Consider the following 19,073-nt stretch of genomic DNA (forward strand, 5'->3'; position numbering starts at 1 on the left):
GAATTTTCTTCTGTGTTCCAGTAAAGACAAGAGGTGATATTGATATATGGGTGTAATCTCACAGAAGAAGATGGATAAAATAGGAGCAGAATGAAGGGAAGACACTGTATGATGTATGACAGTAGTTCAAAATAAGGAGAAGGAAATGGACCCAAATTCAGAGATTTCTGACTCAAACTTGAATTTCTTTTACTATCCAGTGAGAGACTGGAGAGTGAAGAGATTGAGGAATACTTTGGAAGACAACAAAGTGAAGACATGAATTTCACTTGGGGCTTTTGAGATCCTGATGCCTATCATACATGCAGAAAAGAAGATGGTTAGTAACCAGTGGAGCTGAAATCTGTGTATTACAGAGACATACACATCTGAATTAGAAATGGTAATCTAAGGCACTGGAGCATGCATGTTCTTTTGAAACTTATATAAAATTATGAGTACAAAGTTCATCAAATTTTCCAATCACATCAATATACAAAATAACATACAGCAAATGACAAATGAATAAGCAACAGTTGAGCAGGGCGCTGGGGAGAGAAGCATTAGTGTGTTTGTGTCTCAGTAGAAAATGCATAGAGCTCTATAGAAAATGATGGGAGATAAAATCAAGTTTTGAAAAAGTTGGGAAAAATCATTGATGATTATAATGGTTACAGACATTTGGAGTTTGAGCATATAGCCACTATAATCATTGTCAGTTCTATTTTTGTACAAAATATATGTTCATTTTTTTAATATAAAAGATTCTAATTTTTCTCAAGAGGATACTAGATAACAAGAATGATAGTGAAAAACCAAACTGTCATATCTCACTTCATCCTCCGGGGTCTGCCCATCCCCCCAGAGCATGAGCACCTGTTCTATGCCCTGTTCCTGGCCATGTACCTCACGACCATCCTGGGAAACCTTCTTATCATTATCCTCATTCTACTGGACTCCCATCTCCACACACCCATGTACTTCTTTCTTAGTAATCTGTCCTTCTCTGACTTCTGCTTTGCCTCTGTCACAATGCCCAAATTGCTGCAAAACATGCAGAGCCAAGATCCATTCATCTCCTATGCAGGTTGCCTGACACAAATGTACTTTTTCATTTTTTTTGGAAACATGGAAAACTTCCTCCTTGTGGTCATGGCCTATGACCGCTATGTGGCCATCTGCTCCCCGCTTCATTACACCAGCACCATGAGCCCCAAGCTCTGTGTATGTATGGTAGTTCTGTCCTAGGTGCTTAACATGCTGAATTCCATGTTACATACCCTACTCTTGGCTAGACTGTCATTCTGCAAGGACAATGTGATCCAGCACTTTTTCTGTGACACATCTGCCCTGCTCAAGTTGGCCTGCTCTGATATTTTTATTAATGAACTAGTGATATTTATTTTGGCAGGGCCCATTATTCTCATCCCATTCTCACTTATCATTGTGTCCTATGTACAAATTGTCTGTTCCATCCTAAAGGTTTCATCTGCTCGGGTTATCCACAAGGTCTTCTCTACTTGTGGCTCCCACCTGTCTGTGGTCTCACTGTTCTATGGAGCAATTATTGGTCTCTACCTTTGTCCATCAACTAATAAGTCTACTGTGAAGGAGACTGTCATGGCCATGATGTATACAGTAGTGACACCCATGATGAACCCTTTCATCTACAGCCTGAGGAACAGAGACATGAAAGAGGCCCTGCTAAGAGTCCTTCGCAAGAAGAAAATATGCCTATAATTGCAGCACTGGGACTTTTACTTAAATTTACCTAATATATATATATTGATGCTAATATTACAAAATGTATCCCTATAATAGAATCAGCATTCAAGAACCTACATTTCCATTTGCAAAAGGCAGTATTGCAAAGTAGTTTAAGTATGGAACAGGACTTTGTTGAATTAGTGATGTCTTCCTCTGGCTTGCATGCACACTGTTTTGGCTGTTCTTTATTTCTTCCCAATATATTATGATATTACACAAATTTCTATGTTAATCTCACTACAAGTCCCATGCTGAACCCTTTCATGTGGAGTTCAAGGACCAGAGATCTAAAAGAGTCCCTGCTAAGAGTCTGTTGCAAGAAGATAATCAGTTTATAATGGTAAAACTTGGACTTTTAATTAAATTCATCTATTAATTAATATATTAATATATAATTAATTAATTGATACTAAATTACAAAATATATCCCTACAATTGGACCCACACCACAGAACATACTCCATAATAATTTTATTTGAAAAAGGGAGTTTTGTAAAGTAGTTCAGTTAGGAAGTGGAACTTTCTGACTTAGTGATGTCATCCACTGCCTTAAAAGTGTGATTATTGAAAAGCATTAGATAAGGTCTTCTGTTGTATCAGATTTTCAATCCTTATATTCGTTTTTTCACTGAAATTATGTTTGTCAATCAATTATGCTTTATGTTTGTCTGTGGGTCTCTGCCTCTATTTTCATAGGTGGTTTTATGGAGTGTCACTGATACATAGGGCATCATTGCATTTACTCCTTTCTGACATGTTTGGTTCTATCATGAGTCCCTAGCCCACCTAGCTTCTGGTTGCTCTTCCTCCAGGAAATGTCAGGGGTGTACTCTCACTCACACATGGGTCAGGCTGGACCAGTTATTGTCTGGTCACTCCCATATTTTCTGTGCCACTTTTACCATGGCAAATCTTGCTGTCAGGACAAAATGTAGATCAGATATTTTTTGCAGTTGTTTTAATGTCCCAATTCCTCTATTAGAAAACTTGTCTGGTTATTGGACATGGCATGTTCAGTTTCCATATCCCCTATTTCTAGGAGTCTTAGCTAATGTCACCCTAATTGATTCCAGAGAGTTTCCATTATACTATGTTTCTAGCCTAACACTAAATTGCCCCTGGTTCCAGTTGCTTCTCCCAGTTCTCTTTCCCTTCTTACTCCCCCTACCTAATCCCTCTGTTTCCACCCCCATTTGTACCCAGTCCTCAATATCTGTATTATTTCTTTATCCAAGAAAGATACTTGCATCTTCCCTTAAGCCATCCTTCTAATTTTGTCTCTCTGGATCTGTGGATTGAAGCATGATTGTTCTTTACTTGACAGTTTATGCAGGTTTGAAAGAAAATGGCTCCCAGAGGGAGTGACACTATTACACTGTATGAACTTGTTAGAGCAGTTGCAGCCTTGTTGGGGGAAATGTATTACTCTTGGGTCTCCTGTTTTTAAGCTATGCCCAATGTTATAGTTCACATCCTGGTGCCAGCTGATCAAGATGCAGATATCTCTCCTTCTTCTCCAACAGCATATCTGCCTGCAAGCTACCATGTCCCAACATGAGGATAATGGACTAAATCTCTGAAAGTGTGAGCTATCTCAATGAAGTGTTTTCCTTTATAAGAGTTCCTGTGGTCATGCTGTTTCTTCACAGCAATAGAAAAACTAACTAAGGCAAGTCAATATCCACTTAAAAATGAGTATATACCATGTTTGTCTTTCTGGGCCTGAGTTACCTTGCCCAAACTGATCTTTTCTAGTTCCATTTGCTGTGGTGATATTTTGCTTGTAGTCTAACAAAAAAAAGCTTGACAGAAGATCAGAGTGCTGAGCTAAGTCAATAGTTAGCCATAAAGATCAGACAGTGGTAGTTAGCATATTTAGTCCCAGCACTTGGGAGACAGAGGCAGACAGATCTCCATGAGTTCAAGGTCACCATGGGCTTCACTTGATTGACCCAGTCTCAAAGAGAAACAGAGTCAGGTGGTGGTAGCTCACTCCTTTCAACCCAGTATGTGGGAGTCACAGGCCTTTAAATCCAGTACTAAGAAGGTGGAGACAAAAAAGGATATGACTGGACAGAGAGAGGAATAATAGGCAGGAGAAAGGAGTGAACTGCATACAGTCTGAGGATTTATGGAGACAAGATCTTGCCTACTTTGGGTGTGAAGATTCCACAGAGGTAAAAGTTCTCTCTAGTTGCTGGTTTCTTTACTTCTCTGATCTTTCACGATTTACCCTGATATCTGACTCTGGGCTTTTAATTATAAGACCAATTAGAATTCATGCAGTAGCTGCCTACAAATTTCATGTTATTTTATTACTACTAAGTAATATTCCATTATGTAAATGTCCCATTTTTCTTAAACACTCTTTGTCTGAGGTGTGAATCCAGTAAAAGAAGGGAAAGAGGATTGTGGGAGCTGTAAGGGTCAAAGACTCAAGAAGAAAACCCACAGAATCAACTAGCCTGGGCTGTTAGTGCAACTAAATGACAACCAGGAAGGCTGCATGGGTCTAACCTAGGCCCTCTGCACATATGTGATAACGGTACAACTTGGTGTTTTATGGAACCTCCAACAGAGGAAGTGGAGGCTGTTGTTTCTGATGTTTTTGACTGTTTTGGAACCCTCATCCTCTACTGGGTTGTCTGAACTAACCTTAATTTGAAGGGAGTTGCCTAATCTTATTGAGACTTGATATGTCATGTTTGGCAGACATCTGTGGGAGGCCTATCCTTTTCTGAAGGGAAAATAAGAGAGAGTAGGAAGGGAGAAGGGACTGGGTGGAGAAGATGGAGGATAAACTATGCTTATTATTTAATATGTGAAAGAATAAATTAAATTAATAAATAGATTTTCTCATAAGACACATCCCAACCACAGATTCCTTCCCTTCATTACTCTTACCTTACCCATTCCTCCACAGATTCACTCCTCCATTTTCTCCACAGAAGGTGCAGGCCTCCAAGAGACAACACTAAAATGTGACCAAAAAAAGAGATACATTAGGAGAAGGTGAGAGCCCTCATATTGAGGCTGGACATGGCAATTCCAATAGAAGGAAAGATATCCAAGTAGGTAAAAGAGTCCGAGATAAACCTGTTCTTTTCTGTTTGGAGTACCACAAAACACCAAAGCCACAGCCCTAATATTTGTGCAGAGGAACTGGTACAGATCCATGCAAGCTCTGTGTTTGCAATTTCAGTCTCTGTGAGCCTTGCTTAGTTGATTCAGTGGGCCAAGGTCTTCTGGCATTGTCTTTGACTTCTCCAATCTTTCCTCCTCTCACCCCCACATAGAGTCCCTTCATGTCCAAGGAGAAAACATTGATTGAGACCTCCCATTTAGACTCTCTCTAAAGAATGTCTGGCTTTCAGTTTCTGCAACTGTTCGGATCTGCTTTCCAATGGACCCTCTCCAATGACAATTAGACATGGTATTGATCTATAGGTATAGAAGAGTATCATTAGGAATCATTTAATTAATGTTTAGCTAGTGGTAGTTGGTTAGATCCTAGTGTTCTAGACTATTTAGCCCCTGGTTTCTGGCCATCTAGGTAGTGCAGGGCATGAGTTTTCTGTTGTGGAGTGGACCTCAAGTTAAACCAAAGTTTGATTGGCTTAACTCCCACAAGTTCTGGACCACCATTGAGAGCACACCTTACAGGCAAGACAGATTGTACGTGGAGTGTTCAGTAGTTGGGTTGGTGTCCAGGCTTCACTTTCCAAAGCCTACTGGGTCCTTGAAATAGATTGATTCCCAATTTTCCCAAGATTTTTTTACATTATACAAATTTCTATGTTGACTGCACTATAACTTTTAAATATAAATAAATGATGTATCATGATCTTATGATGCCCCATATCATCCAAATATTCCAAGTACAACCCTTTTCTAATGTCTTCACCTATCCTTCTTATGATAATTTATTATAAATTTATCTCATAACCTCCTCTTTACTCTTCTTTTTTTCTCTTTGTTTTCTAGCTTTTGAGGCAGGATTTCTCAATGTAGACCTGGATGTCTTGGAAATCACTTTGTAGACTAAGCAAGCCTTGAACTCACAATGTTCTTCCTGCCTCTCCCTCCCAAGTGCTGAGACTAATGGTGTGTTCCTCGACTACCCAGACCTCTTTTATTTTTGTGTTGTCTTTTCTGACATGTCCTGACAATAAAAATTCTTGTGATCCCTTGCATAATGGTATTATTTGTGCCATTGTTCTTTACCTGAAATTATTAGCCAGCAGCCATTTAAAATTTATGTACCTAAAACGTTAGAAAGAATCTGGAAAGAGCAATATTCAGTTTTTAACATTTCTTTTCATTTTCTTTTTATTTTTCCTCAAAATTCCTTATGCATGTATTTCATAGTACTTGAAAAAGTATGCTGTTCAACTGTATTCATTTCACATGAATGGTTAAATGCTCTAGTATGCCAGGAATTTGATCTTGCACCTTGATCTCTTTATTTCTGTAACTGTCCCTATTAGTTATGGTGTAAAATATGTTCCTCCATCCAAGACTCCATTGACTTCCTTATCTTTGATTGAAGTTCAGTTCCTCCATAACTGTCTGCTATTCTGCATATCTGTCCACTGCACAACTTCATGTAAGGATCTATGAACATTTCTATCTTAACACATACAAACCTGAATGCCAAGATATTGAATCTTCTCTTTATCTTTTCATGTTTTAATTTATGATATCACCTCCTACTAAGTTGCCTTAGCACCCAATTGTCTGTGTGTAAGCAATCTATAAACAAAGATGATTTATACAGCTTTTATATTGACTCTTTTTCCACTGAATATCTATCATGGGATATTATTCTCTACGTGATTGTCAAGGTCATTTCACTTCTTATTATAGATAAGCTGAAATTTCAGTGTTATAGACTGATCAATGATAAGAATGATATTAACATATAAGTTAAGTCACTTTTCTCTACACAATAAATTCAATATTTTAATACGTAGTAGATCATATAACCAGTGACAATAAAAACTAGAGCAGACATAAAATTCACGCTAGAGAAAAAGGTAAGCTCTTCAACAAATAGTAACTAGAACATTGGATATCCAAATGTAGAAGAGTGAGACTATACCATTATTTATTACTGTGTGGGAAAGCAATGTGCACATAAAAACAGGCATATTGTGTTTTTTTTTTTAAGCCTGCCTGCAGCAAGGTAAGACTGCAGGCAGGGAGACTTCTGACCAGCGAGTGGCACGGATCCGGTAGCAGAAGATACAATGGAGGGGAAAGTGTGTTCCTGAACACCACACAAGTCCGGTAAGGGAACACACAATCTTCCCGCCATCCTTATCTCCCTGGCTACTCCAAAGGGGCGGCTTCCCCCAGCTAAACCCTTTCCCCTCCTACCCCATCCCGGCTTTCTGCCTGGAACCCCTACCCTTTCTCTCTCCCTTTTTCGGGGCTTAAAATCCTCCAACTCAGTCTGGGTGGGCACCGCGGCCGGGACAGGCGGTGAGTGCAAACAGAAGGGAGTCCCTTTGTTTTAAAAACCTGCCTGCAGCAAGGTAAGACTGCAGGCAGGGAGACTTCTGACCAGCAAGTGGCACGGATCCGGTAGCAGAAGATACATTGGAGGGGTAAGTGTGTTCCTGACCATTGGAGGGGTAAGTGTGTTCCTGACCACCACACAAGTCCGGTAAGGGAACACACAATCTTCCCGCCATCCTTATCTCCCTGGCTACTCCAAAGGGGTGGCTTCCCCCAGCTAAACCCTCTCTCCTCCTACCCCATCCCGGCTTTCTGCCTGGAACCTCTACCCTTCCTCTCTCCCTTTTTTGGGGCTTAAAATCCTTCAACTCAGCCTGAGTGGGCACTGCCAGGATGGGGCAGTGAGTGCAAATGGGAGGGAGTCCCTTTGTTTTAAAAGCCTGCCTGCAGCAAGGTAGGACTGCAGGCAAAATGATTCCTGGATAGCAAGGGACACTAATCCAGTAGCAGAAGACCCAGCGGAGGGAAGAGCCATTGGAGAGCATCTGAAGGAAGAGATGGTCAGGCGCCAAGGCAAGAATTCCTCCAAAACTCTGAAAAACAACATGAAAACACCAGATGCCAGCGATTTTACGACAGAAGGACTTGAACACCCTATTCCAGAAGAAGTGGAAAACAGTGTCATTATGAAAGCAATAAAGGCTCTTAAACAGGGTATGAATAACTCACTTAAAGAAATAGAAGAGAAATATAACAAAAAGATGAAAGAAATGAGTAAAGAAATGGAAGAGAAATATAACAAAAAGTTTGAAGAAATGAGTAAATTCGTAAATGAAACCCTGGGAAACCAAGAAAAAACAATCAAACAGGTAATGGAATCAGTTCAAGAATTGAAAACTGAAATAGAGGCAATGAAGAAAACACAAACCGAGGGACGCCTAGATATGGAAAATCTAGATAAACAAACAGAGACTACAGAAACAAGCATAACCAATAGAATACAAGAGATAGAAGAACGAATCTCAGATGCTGAAGACACCATAGAGAAAATAAACGCTCTGACCAAAGAAAACAGCAAATCCAACAAATTCTCATCACAAAACATTCAGGAAATATGGAACATAATAAAAAAAACAAATCTAAGAAAAATAGGAGTAGAAGAAGGAGAAGAATTGCAGATCAAAGGTCCAGAAAATATATTCAACAAAATTATAGAAGAAAACTTTCCCAACCTAAAGAATGATATTCCTATGAAGGTTCAAGAAGTATACAGAACACCGAATAAACTGGATCAGAAAAAAACATCCCCTTGCCATATAATAATCAAAACACAAAGCATTCAGATTAAAGAAAGGATACTAAGAGCTGCAAAGGAAAAAGGTCAAGTAACTTAGAAAGGTAAACCTATCAGACTTACACCAGACTTCTCTATGAAAACCATGAAAGCCAGAAGGTCCTGGATAGAGGTACTGCAGAAACTAAGAGACCATGGATGCAAACCCAGACTACTATACCCAGCCAAGTTATTGTTCACTATCAACGGAGAAAACAAAATATTCCAGGATAAAAACAAATTTAATCAATACGTAGCTACTAATCCAGCCTTACAGAGAATATTAGAAGAAAAATCACAACCCAAGGATTCCAACATTCCCAACACTGCCTACAATAACTCAGACATCTAGTGACCCTTTATAAGCACAACTCAAAGAAGGAAAACACACACACTCTACTACCCAAAAAAATGACCAGAGTCAACAACCACTGGTCATTAATATCACTTAATATCAATGGACTCAATTCACCTATAAAGAGGCACAGACTTAGAGATTGGATATGAAAACAGGATCCAACAATCTTCTGTTTACAAGAAACACACCTCAACCAAAAAGACAGACACCTACTCAGAGTAAAGGGTTAGGAAAAGGTTTTCCAAGCGAATGGACCTAAGAAACAAGCGGGTGTGGCCATTCAAATATCTAACAAAATCGAATTCAAACTAAAATCAATCAGAAGAGATGAAGATGGATATTTCATACTCATAACAGGAACAGTTCATCAGGAAGAAGTCTCAATCCTGAATATCTATGCCCCTAATATAAAGGCACCCACATATGTAAAAGAAACTCTTCCAGAACTCAAGGCAGTCATCAAACTACACACACTAATAGTAGGAGACTTCAACACACCTCTCTCACCAATGGACAGGTCAATCAGACAGAAACCTAACAGAGAAATAAGAGAATTATTGGAGGTATTGAATCAAATGGACTTAACAGACATCTATAGAACACTCCATACAAATAGGAAAGAATATACCTTCTTCTCTGCAGCTCATGGAACCTTCACGAAAATTGACCACATACTCGGTAACAAAGCAAACTTCCACAGATACAAAAAAATATTAGTAACCACCTGTGTCTTGGCAGATCACCATGGACTAAAATTAGAATTCAACAACAATGCTACCCCCAGGAAGCCAACAAACTCATGGAAGTTGAACAGTCAACTACTAAATCACCCCTGGGTCAAGGAAGAAATAAAGAAAGAAATTAAAGTCTTCCTTGAATTTAATGAAAACAAAGACATAACATACTCAAACCTATGGGACACTTTGAAAGCAGTGCTAAGAGGAAAGTTTATAGCACTAAGTGCCCAATTAAAGAAAACGGAGAAAGCACACATTGGAGACTTAACAGCACACTTGAAAGCTCTAGAAAAAAAAGAAGCTGATTCACCCCGGAGGAGTAGAAGACTGGAAATAATCAAACTGATGGCTGAAATCAACAAAATAGAAACACAGAAAACAATCCAAAGAATCAAACAAAAAGCTGGTTCTTGGAGAAAATCAACAAGATTGACAAACCCCTATCCAAACTAATCAAATGGCAGAGAGAGAACATGCAAATTAATAGGAACAGAAATGAAAAGGGGGACATAACCACAGACACAGAGGAAATTCAGAGAATCATTAGATCTTACTATGTAAGTTTATATGCCACAAAGTTGGAAAATGTAAAGGAAATGGACATTTTTTTAGATAAGTACCATATACCAAAGTTGAACCAAGAACAGGTGAACAATCTAAATAGACCTGTTACTCACGAAGAATTAGAAGCTGTTATCAAAAATCTTCCTACCAAAAAAGCCCAGGACCAGATGGTTTCAATGCAGAATTCTACCAGAAATTTCAGGAAGAGCTAATACCTATACTCCTTAATGTACTCCACAATATAGAAACAGAAGAGTCATTGCCAAACTCCTTTTAAGAAACTACAGTTACCCTGATACCAAAACCACACGAAGACACACCAAGAAAAAGAATTACAGGCCAATCTCACTCATGAACATTGACACGAAAATTCTTAATAAAATCCTGGCAAACCAAATCCAAGAACACATTAGAAAAATTATCCATTATGATCAAGTAGGCTTCATCCCAGAGATGCAGGGCTGGTTCAACATATACAAATCTATCAATGTAATCCATCATATAAATAAACTGAAAGAACAAAAACATATGATAATTTCATTGGATACTGAAAAAGCATTTGACAAAATTCAACACCCATTTATGATAAAGGTGTTGGAGAGACTGGGGATACAAGGATCATACCTAAATATAATAAAAGCTATTTACAGCAAGCCGACAGCTAACATCAAATTGAATGGAGAGAAACTCAAAGCCTTTCCACTAAAATCAGGAACACGACAAGGCTGTCCACTCTCTCCATACGTCTTCAATATAGTGCTTGAAGTTCTAGCAATAGCAATAAGACAACATAAGGAGATCAAGGGGATTCGAATTGGAAAGGATGAAGTTAAACTTTCCTTATTTGCTGACAATATGATGGTGTACATAAGCGACCCCAAAAACTCTACCAAAGAACTCCTACAGCTGATAAGCACCTTTAGTAATGTGGCAGGATACAAGATCAACTCCAAAAAATCAGTTGCCCTCCTATACACAAGGGATAAAGAAGCAGAGAGAGAAATCAGAGAAACATCACCTTTCACGATAGCCACAAATAGCATAAAATATCTTGGGGTTACTCTAACCAAGGAAGTGAAAGACCGATTTGACAAGAACTGCAAGTCTTTGAAGAAAGAAATTGAGGAGGATACCAGATAATGGAAAGACCTACCCTGCTCTTGGATTGGGAGAATCAAAATAGTAAAAATGGCAATTTTACCAAAAGCAATCTATAGATTCAATACAATCCCCATCAAAATTCCATCAAGCTTCTTCACAGACCTGGAGAGAACAATAATCAAGTTTATATGGCAAAACAAAAAACCCAGTATAGCCAAAACAATCTTATACAATAAAGGAACTTCTGGAGGCATTACCATCTCTGACTTCAAACTCTATTACAGAGCTACAGTATTGAAAACAGCTTGGTATTGGCATGAGAACAGAGAAGTCGACCTATGGAATCGAATAGTAGACCCGGATATTAACCCACAAACCTATGAGCACCTAATTTTCGACAAGGGAGCTAAAGGTATTCAATGGAAGAAGGAAAGCATCTTTAACAAATGGTGCTGGCATAACTGGATGTCAACCTGTAGAAGAATGAAAGTAGATCCATACCTATCACCATGCACAAAAATCAAGTCCAAATGGATTAAAGACATCAACATTAATCTGTCCACTTTAACTGGATAGAAGAGAAAGTGGGAAGTAGTCTACAAGATATAGGCACAGGAGGCCACTTCCTAAGTAGGACCCCAGTAGCACAATAAGAGAAACAATAAATAAATGGGACCTACTGAAACTGAGAAGCTTCTGTAAAGCAAAGGGCGCTGTCAATAAGACAACAAGGCTGCCTTCTGACTGGGAAAAGATCTTCACCAACCCCTCATCAGACAAAGGTCTGATCTCCAAAATATACAAAGAACTCAAGAAACTAGACACTGAAACTCTAAATAACCCAATTAGAAAATGGGGTACTGATCTGAACAGAGAATTCACAACAGATGAACTTCGAATGGCCAGAAGACACTTAAGGTCATGCTCAACCTCCTTAGTGAACAGGGAAATGCAAATCAAAACCACTTTGAGATACCATTTTACACCGGTCAGATTAGTTAAACTCAAAAACACCAATGATAGCCTATGCTGGAGAGGATGTGGAGTGAGGGGAACACTCATCCATTGTTGGTGGGAATGCAAACTTGTGCAGCCACTGTGGAAACCAGTGTGGCGGTTTCTCAGGAAACTGGGAGTCAACCTCCCTCAGTACCCAGCAATTCCACTCTTGGGAATATACCCAAGAGATGCCCTATCATACTACAAAAATATTTGTTCAACTATGTTCATAGCAGCACTATTTTAATAGCCAGAACCTGGAAACAACCTAGGTGCCCCTCAATAGAAGAATGGTTAAAAAAGGTGTGGAACATATACACATTAGAGTTTTAGTCAGCGGTAAAAAACAATGACGTTTTGAATTTTGTATGCAAATAGATGGACATAGAAAACGCTTTACTGAATGAGGTAAGCCAGACCCAAAAAGATGAATATGGTATGTATTCACTCATAAGTGAATTCTAGCCATAATTAAAGGTCTTTGAGCCTATTTTTCGTGATCCTAGAGAAGCTAAATAATAAGGTGAACCTGAAGAAAATCATGTAGTTATCCTCCTGGAGATTGGAAATAGACAAGAGTCCCAGGTAATCTCGGGTGCATGGGGGGGGTGGGGTGGGAGGGTTGTTGGAAGGGGAGAGGGTTAGAGAGAAGGGAGTAGGGGAGGAATGGGGAAAGCTCGGGTGCTGGGATGGGGGGGGAGGGAAGAAGGATGGATATGGGATCAGGGAAGAATATATCTCAACTAAGGGAGTCATTTTAGGGTTTACAAGAGACTTGATTATAAATGGGATCCCAGGTCCAAGGAGAGATCCCCAGATTGTTCTCTGGACAGAGGAGAGGTTGCCTGAACCGGCCTTGGCCTATAACCATATTGATGAATATTTTGCTTATCACCATAGAACCTTCATCTGGTGATGGATGGAGATAGAGACAGAGACCCACATTGGAAAACTGGAGCAAAGAAGGCAAGACCAGAGGGAACCTTCATCTGTCGATGGATGGCAATACAGACGGAGACCCACATTGGAGCGCTGGACTGAGCCCCTCAAGGTCCAAATGAGGCACAGAAGGAGGAAGAACATGAAAAAGGAACTCAGGACCTCAAGGGGTGCGATCACCCACTGATACAAAGGACTGATCTAATGAGAGTTCACCAAGGCCAGTTGGACTGGGACTGAACGAGTATGTGATCCAACCAGATTCTCTGAATCTGGCCGGATTCTCTGAATGTGGCTGGCCCGGAGTCTTTCTGAAAAGCCATTGACAATGACACTGGGACTTGTTTCCTCTGCATGTAATGGATTTTTGGGATCCAGTCTGTTTGGATACTCACCTTCCTGGACCTGGAGGGAGGTGGGATGAACTTGAACTTCCCACAGGGCAGGAAACCCTGACTGCTCTTAGGGATGGAGAGGGAGGAGGGGGGGTGTGGGGGGAGTAGGAGTGTGTTGGGAGGAGGGGAGGAAATGGAAACTTTTATAATTTAATAAATTTCAGATTGTTGAAAAAAAACAGGCATATTGATCAATGGAATAATACTCAAGATCCCGACAAAACTCTAGGGACTTAACTTCATGGGAAATCTTGTACAAAAGCAAAGAATACACACCAGTAAAAAGACAGAATCTTCAACAGAACCACTCAAGGACAAGGAATCTACTTGGGAGAGTAGGTGGAAAGATTCTAAGGGCCACATGTGGTGGGTGACTCCAAGGAAACAGAGTCTTTCAGACACAACAAGACTGACATGTGTATGTCCTCACAAAGACTGTGGTATCATACACAGGTCCTGTTCAAGTTCAAGTGAGCCTGTGTCAGCACTGAGAGAAGGAACACGCTCCCAAAACAAACCAAGAAGATATATGAATTTGATACCAGATAACAAAGGAAAAACCAATTTTCTTCAAAGGAATTTCACTGAGTATATTAACCATACTTCACTCTAAGCCTATGCTCATGAGTGCTTGGCCAAGACCAAATGAACACAGTATTTTTGTAGACTTTTGGCCTCAACTTGACTTGATGAGTCTTTTTTTGTACCATTGATCTTTAGTGTGTTAGTTTCCATCTTTGTGGTTCTGTGGTGTGTGAGTATGGATGTTTTCTGTTTTCTTTGCTTTTAAGAAAGAAATAAAAGGCACAGTGTGAAGTGGATAGAGTGAAGTATGGAGGATCTGGGAGGAGTTGGAGGAGAAGAAAGCATGATCAAAATATATTGAATAAATTGTACTTTCACTTTTAAAAAAAGAAACAATGCCTATTGGATCAAGGAATTCAACACTTACATGACTCTAGGAAAATTAGGAAATATACCTCAACTTATAAGCACAGTTATGATCATTGTAAATGGAGTGCTGGCATTTCATTTAATTTACAAGTGAAGATAAAACTTTATGAAGTTAAAAAGTTTCAGTACAGAAAGTTTAACAGACAAGAAATTTAAAGCAGCCTATGTATCATGATATATATACATATATATATATATTTATATATGAGGGTTAATATCTAAAATATATTAAAAAAAACTACAAAGTATAAATATCAAAAAATATACAACCCAATCAAACACTGGACTGTGTAAAGCTCAATAACATCCAATAGAATGTATTGTACCTTCACATTATCTAATCAACATTTGGAGACAGCAAAACTGTTTCTGATTCCTAGTTATTGTGAATAGACCATCAATAAACGAATAGGAACAAATCTCTCTACTAAGACATAAAGTGGTCCAAGAGGGGATTCCTAAGACAAAACACTGCCTTCAACAAATCAGTCCAAGAGGCAGACACTTCCTGTACAAATTGGAGAAAGAAATGGGTTGGTGCCAATGGAAGAATGCATTCAACAACATAAAGAGCAATATGGTACCACCAGAACATAGTAGAACTTCAACAGGAAGACTTGAACATGCCAACACAGAAGAAGCACACAAAAATGACCTTAAAAGTAACTTCATGAAGACAATAGAGACACTTAAATAGGATATGAAATATTCTCTTACAGAAGTGGAGAAAAAGACAAACAAAAAATAGGAAAACTCTAAATATCTCTTAAAGAAAGCACAAAGAAAACAATCAAGCAGGTAAAGGAAATAGTTTAAGGCTTGAAAATTGAAATAGATGCAATGAAGAAAACACAAACCAAGGAAATCCTGGAAAGAGAAAATTTGAGTAAATGAACAGGGTCTACAGATGCAATATAATCAACAGAGTGCAAGAGATGGAAGAGAGAACCGCAGACATTTACAATACAATAGCGAAAATAGATTCATTGGTCAAAGAAAACGTTAAAGACAGCAAAGTCATAGCACAATACATCCAGAAAATCTAGACCACCATGAAACCTAAGAACAATAGGGCTACAAGAAGGAGAAGAATGCAAGCTCAAAACCACAGAAAATGTATTCAATAAAATCATAGAAGAAAGCTTTCTTAACCTAAAGAATGAAATGCTAAATAATCTTCATCAGGTTCATCTTCTTATTTAGCTTCTCTAGGATCACGAATAATAGGCTCAAAGACCTTTAATTATGGTTAGAATCCACTTATGAGTGAATACATACCGTGTTCCTCTTTTTGGGTCTGGCTTACTTCACTCAGTAAAGCGTTTTCTATTTCCATCCATTTGCATGCAAAATTCAAGATGTCATTGTTTTTAACCGCCGAGTAAAACTCTAATGTATATATGTTCCACACCTTTTTTAACCATTCTTCTATTGAGGGGCACCTAGGCTGTTTCCAGGTTCTGGCTATTACAAATAGTGCTGCTATGAACATAATAGAACAAATGCTTTTGTAGTATGTTAGGGAATCTTTAGGGTATATTCCCAAGAGTGGTATTGCTGGATCCTGAGGGAGGTTGACTCCCAGTTTCCTGAGAAACCGCCACACTGATTTCCACAGTGGTTGCACGAGTTTGCATTCCCACCAACAATGGATGAGTGTTCCCCTCACCCCACATCCTCTCCAGCATAGGCTATCGTTGGTGTTTTTGACTTTAGCTATTCTGACAGGTGTAAGATGGTATCTCAAAGTGATACAAGGGAACGGATCTGATGAGAGTTTACCAAGGCCAGTTGGACTGGGACTGAACGAGGACGTGATCTAACCAGATTCTCGGAATTTGGCCGGATTCTCTGACTGTGGCTGGCCCGAAGTCTTTCTGAAAAGCCATTGACTATGACACTGGGACCTGTTTCCTCTACATATACTGGATTTTGGGGATCCAGTCTGTTTGGACACTCACCTTCCTGGACCTGGAGGGAGGGGGAAGGAACTGGAACTTCCCACAGGGCAGGAAACCCTGACTGCCCTGGGGGACGAAGAGGGAGGAGGAGGGGGAGTGGGGGGAGTGGGAGGGTGTTGGGGGGGGCGGAAATGGAAACTTTTATAATTTAATAAAATTTACTTTAAAAAAATAAATAAAAAAATAAAAAAAGAATGAAATGCCTATGAAGATTCAAGAAGCTTAAAACACACCAAAGAAACTGTACCCCAAAAAAGTTCCCTCAACACATAATAATCAAGACAGAAAATATACAGAATAAAGAAAGAATACTAAGATCTGCAAAGGGAAAAGGCCAAGTAGCATACAAAGGCAGACCCATCAGAATAACTCCCCCACTTCTCAATGAAGATTCTGAAAGCTAGAAAGTCCTGGAAAGAATTATGCAGACACTAAGAGACCATGGATGCCAACCCAGACTGCTATACTCAGCAAAATTTTTAATCACTGTAGATAGAGAAAGCAAGATACTTCATGACAAAAATCAGGTTTAAACAATACCTATCCAAAAATCCACCCCTACACAAAGCACTAGAAGGAAAACTCCAACCCAAGGAAATTAGCTGAATCCATGAAAGCACAGGAAGTAGATGATCCCACACCAACAAATCCTAAAGAAAAAAACATACACTCTACCACCAAAAATTGACAGTTATTAACAACCACTGGTCATTAATATGTCTTAGTATTAATGGATTCTACTCACCTATAAAAAGAAAGAGACTAACCAAATGGATATGAAAACAGGATCCATCCTTCTGCTGCATACAAGAAACATAACATCAAAGACAGATATTTCCTCAGTGTAAAGGATTGGGGAAAGGTTTTGCAGTCAAATATTCCAAAGAAGCAAGGTTTTGTAACTCTTCTAATACCTAAAAGATGGACTTCAAACTAAAGGTAATCAAAATAAATGAAGAAGAGTATTTCATATTCATAACAGGAAAACCCCATCAAGATGAAGTCTCAATCCTGAACATTTATGCCCCAAATAGAAGGGCAAACACATTTCTTAAAAAAATAGTAAAGCTTAAATCACATAACCCCAAAGACACTAATAGTGGGAGATTTCAGTAGCCCAAATTCACCAACAGAAAGGTCTTCCAAACAGAAAATTAACAGACACAGGGATCTCACAGATGTAATGACTTGTATGAGCCTTAAAGACACCTGTAGAATATTCTACCCAAACACAAAAGAATAAACCTTCTTCTTAGCCCCACATGAAACATTCTCTAAAACTTGATGCCACATCGGTAATGAAAAGTCCCCAGACTATGTTACAAAAGATACAGCTTTAATAAAACAGAAGGAAAAACTTACACAGAATCCCACCTGTCTGGAATGCTGGATCCAGGCCAAGTCAAGGGGGAGAGAGAGGGTGGGGGCTTTCACCTGCCAGGTTTATAGGTAAACTTTTGCCTTAGGGCAACATGCCCCACAAAGAGGATGTGATTGGCTGAACTCCCCTATCAAAAACTGACCACATAATAAGTCACAAAGCAAATCTCAAGAGATACAAAAAAATGAATAACCCACTATATCTTTTTCAATCACTATGGTTACAGTTAGAATTCAACAACAATGTAAATTCCAGTAAGCTTTGAAACTAATGGAAACTGAGTAATATTCAACTAAATCACCTCTGGTTCAAGGAAGAAATAAAGAAATTAAACACTTCTTAGAGTTCAGTAAAAATAAAAACACAACATCCCCAAACTTATGAGACACTGAATGCAGTACTTAGGGGAAATTTTATAGCTTTAACTTGTTTTCTGTGCCAGGTAAACAAGGAAAATGATAAATATATCAATCTAGTCTTCAACTCCCTCAGACACAAGGAAGAAATAATATTAACTGAGTAAGCAGGAAGTGCAAGCATGCAACTTCCAAAAAATACGAGAAATGAAATGACAGAAACAGTGGACTGCATGGATAATCATCCAAAGTTGTTCTGCAGCATTGGGGCATCCATATTCCTCTTACTGGCCTAGCATATCCATCAGATTTTTCTGTGAAGCAGGATAATCTGAAGGACTGTCCCTCCTTGTCTTGACTTTTTTTAGGTAAATACCATATACCAAAATTAAATCAAGACCAGATGAACAATTAAAATAGACCTATAAGTCAAGAGGAAATAGAAGCTGTCATCAGAAACCTCCCAACTAACAAAAGCCCAAGACCAGATGGTTTTAATGCAGAATTCTACCAGAACTTCCAAGAAGAGCTAATACCTATACTCCTTAATGTGTTCCACATGATAGAAACATAAGAGTCATTGTCAAACTCTTTTTATGAAGCTACAGTTACCCTGATACCAAAACCACACAAAGACTCAACAAAGAAAGAGAATTACAGGCCAATCTCACTCATGAACATTGATGCAAATATTGTCAGTAAAATACTGGCAAACCGTATCCAAGAACACATAAAAAAAGTCATCCATTATGATCAAGTAGGCTTCATCCCAGAGATGCAGGGCTGGTT

The 19,073-nt window shown here is 39.0% G+C and overlaps 1 pseudogene; it reads left to right on the plus strand.

Annotated features, from left to right (window-relative positions):
* The first annotated feature begins 777 nt into the window (after nt 1-777).
* Nucleotides 778-1,719, plus strand: LOC125403083 (olfactory receptor 1468-like; annotated as a pseudogene).
* Nucleotides 1,720-19,073: the final 17,354 nt, after the last annotated feature.

The sequence above is a fragment of the Myodes glareolus genome, chromosome 9 (genome assembly GCF_982192425.1).
Source record: "Myodes glareolus chromosome 9, mMyoGla1.1, whole genome shotgun sequence".
NCBI classification, from domain to species: Eukaryota; Metazoa; Chordata; class Mammalia; order Rodentia; family Cricetidae; genus Myodes; species Myodes glareolus.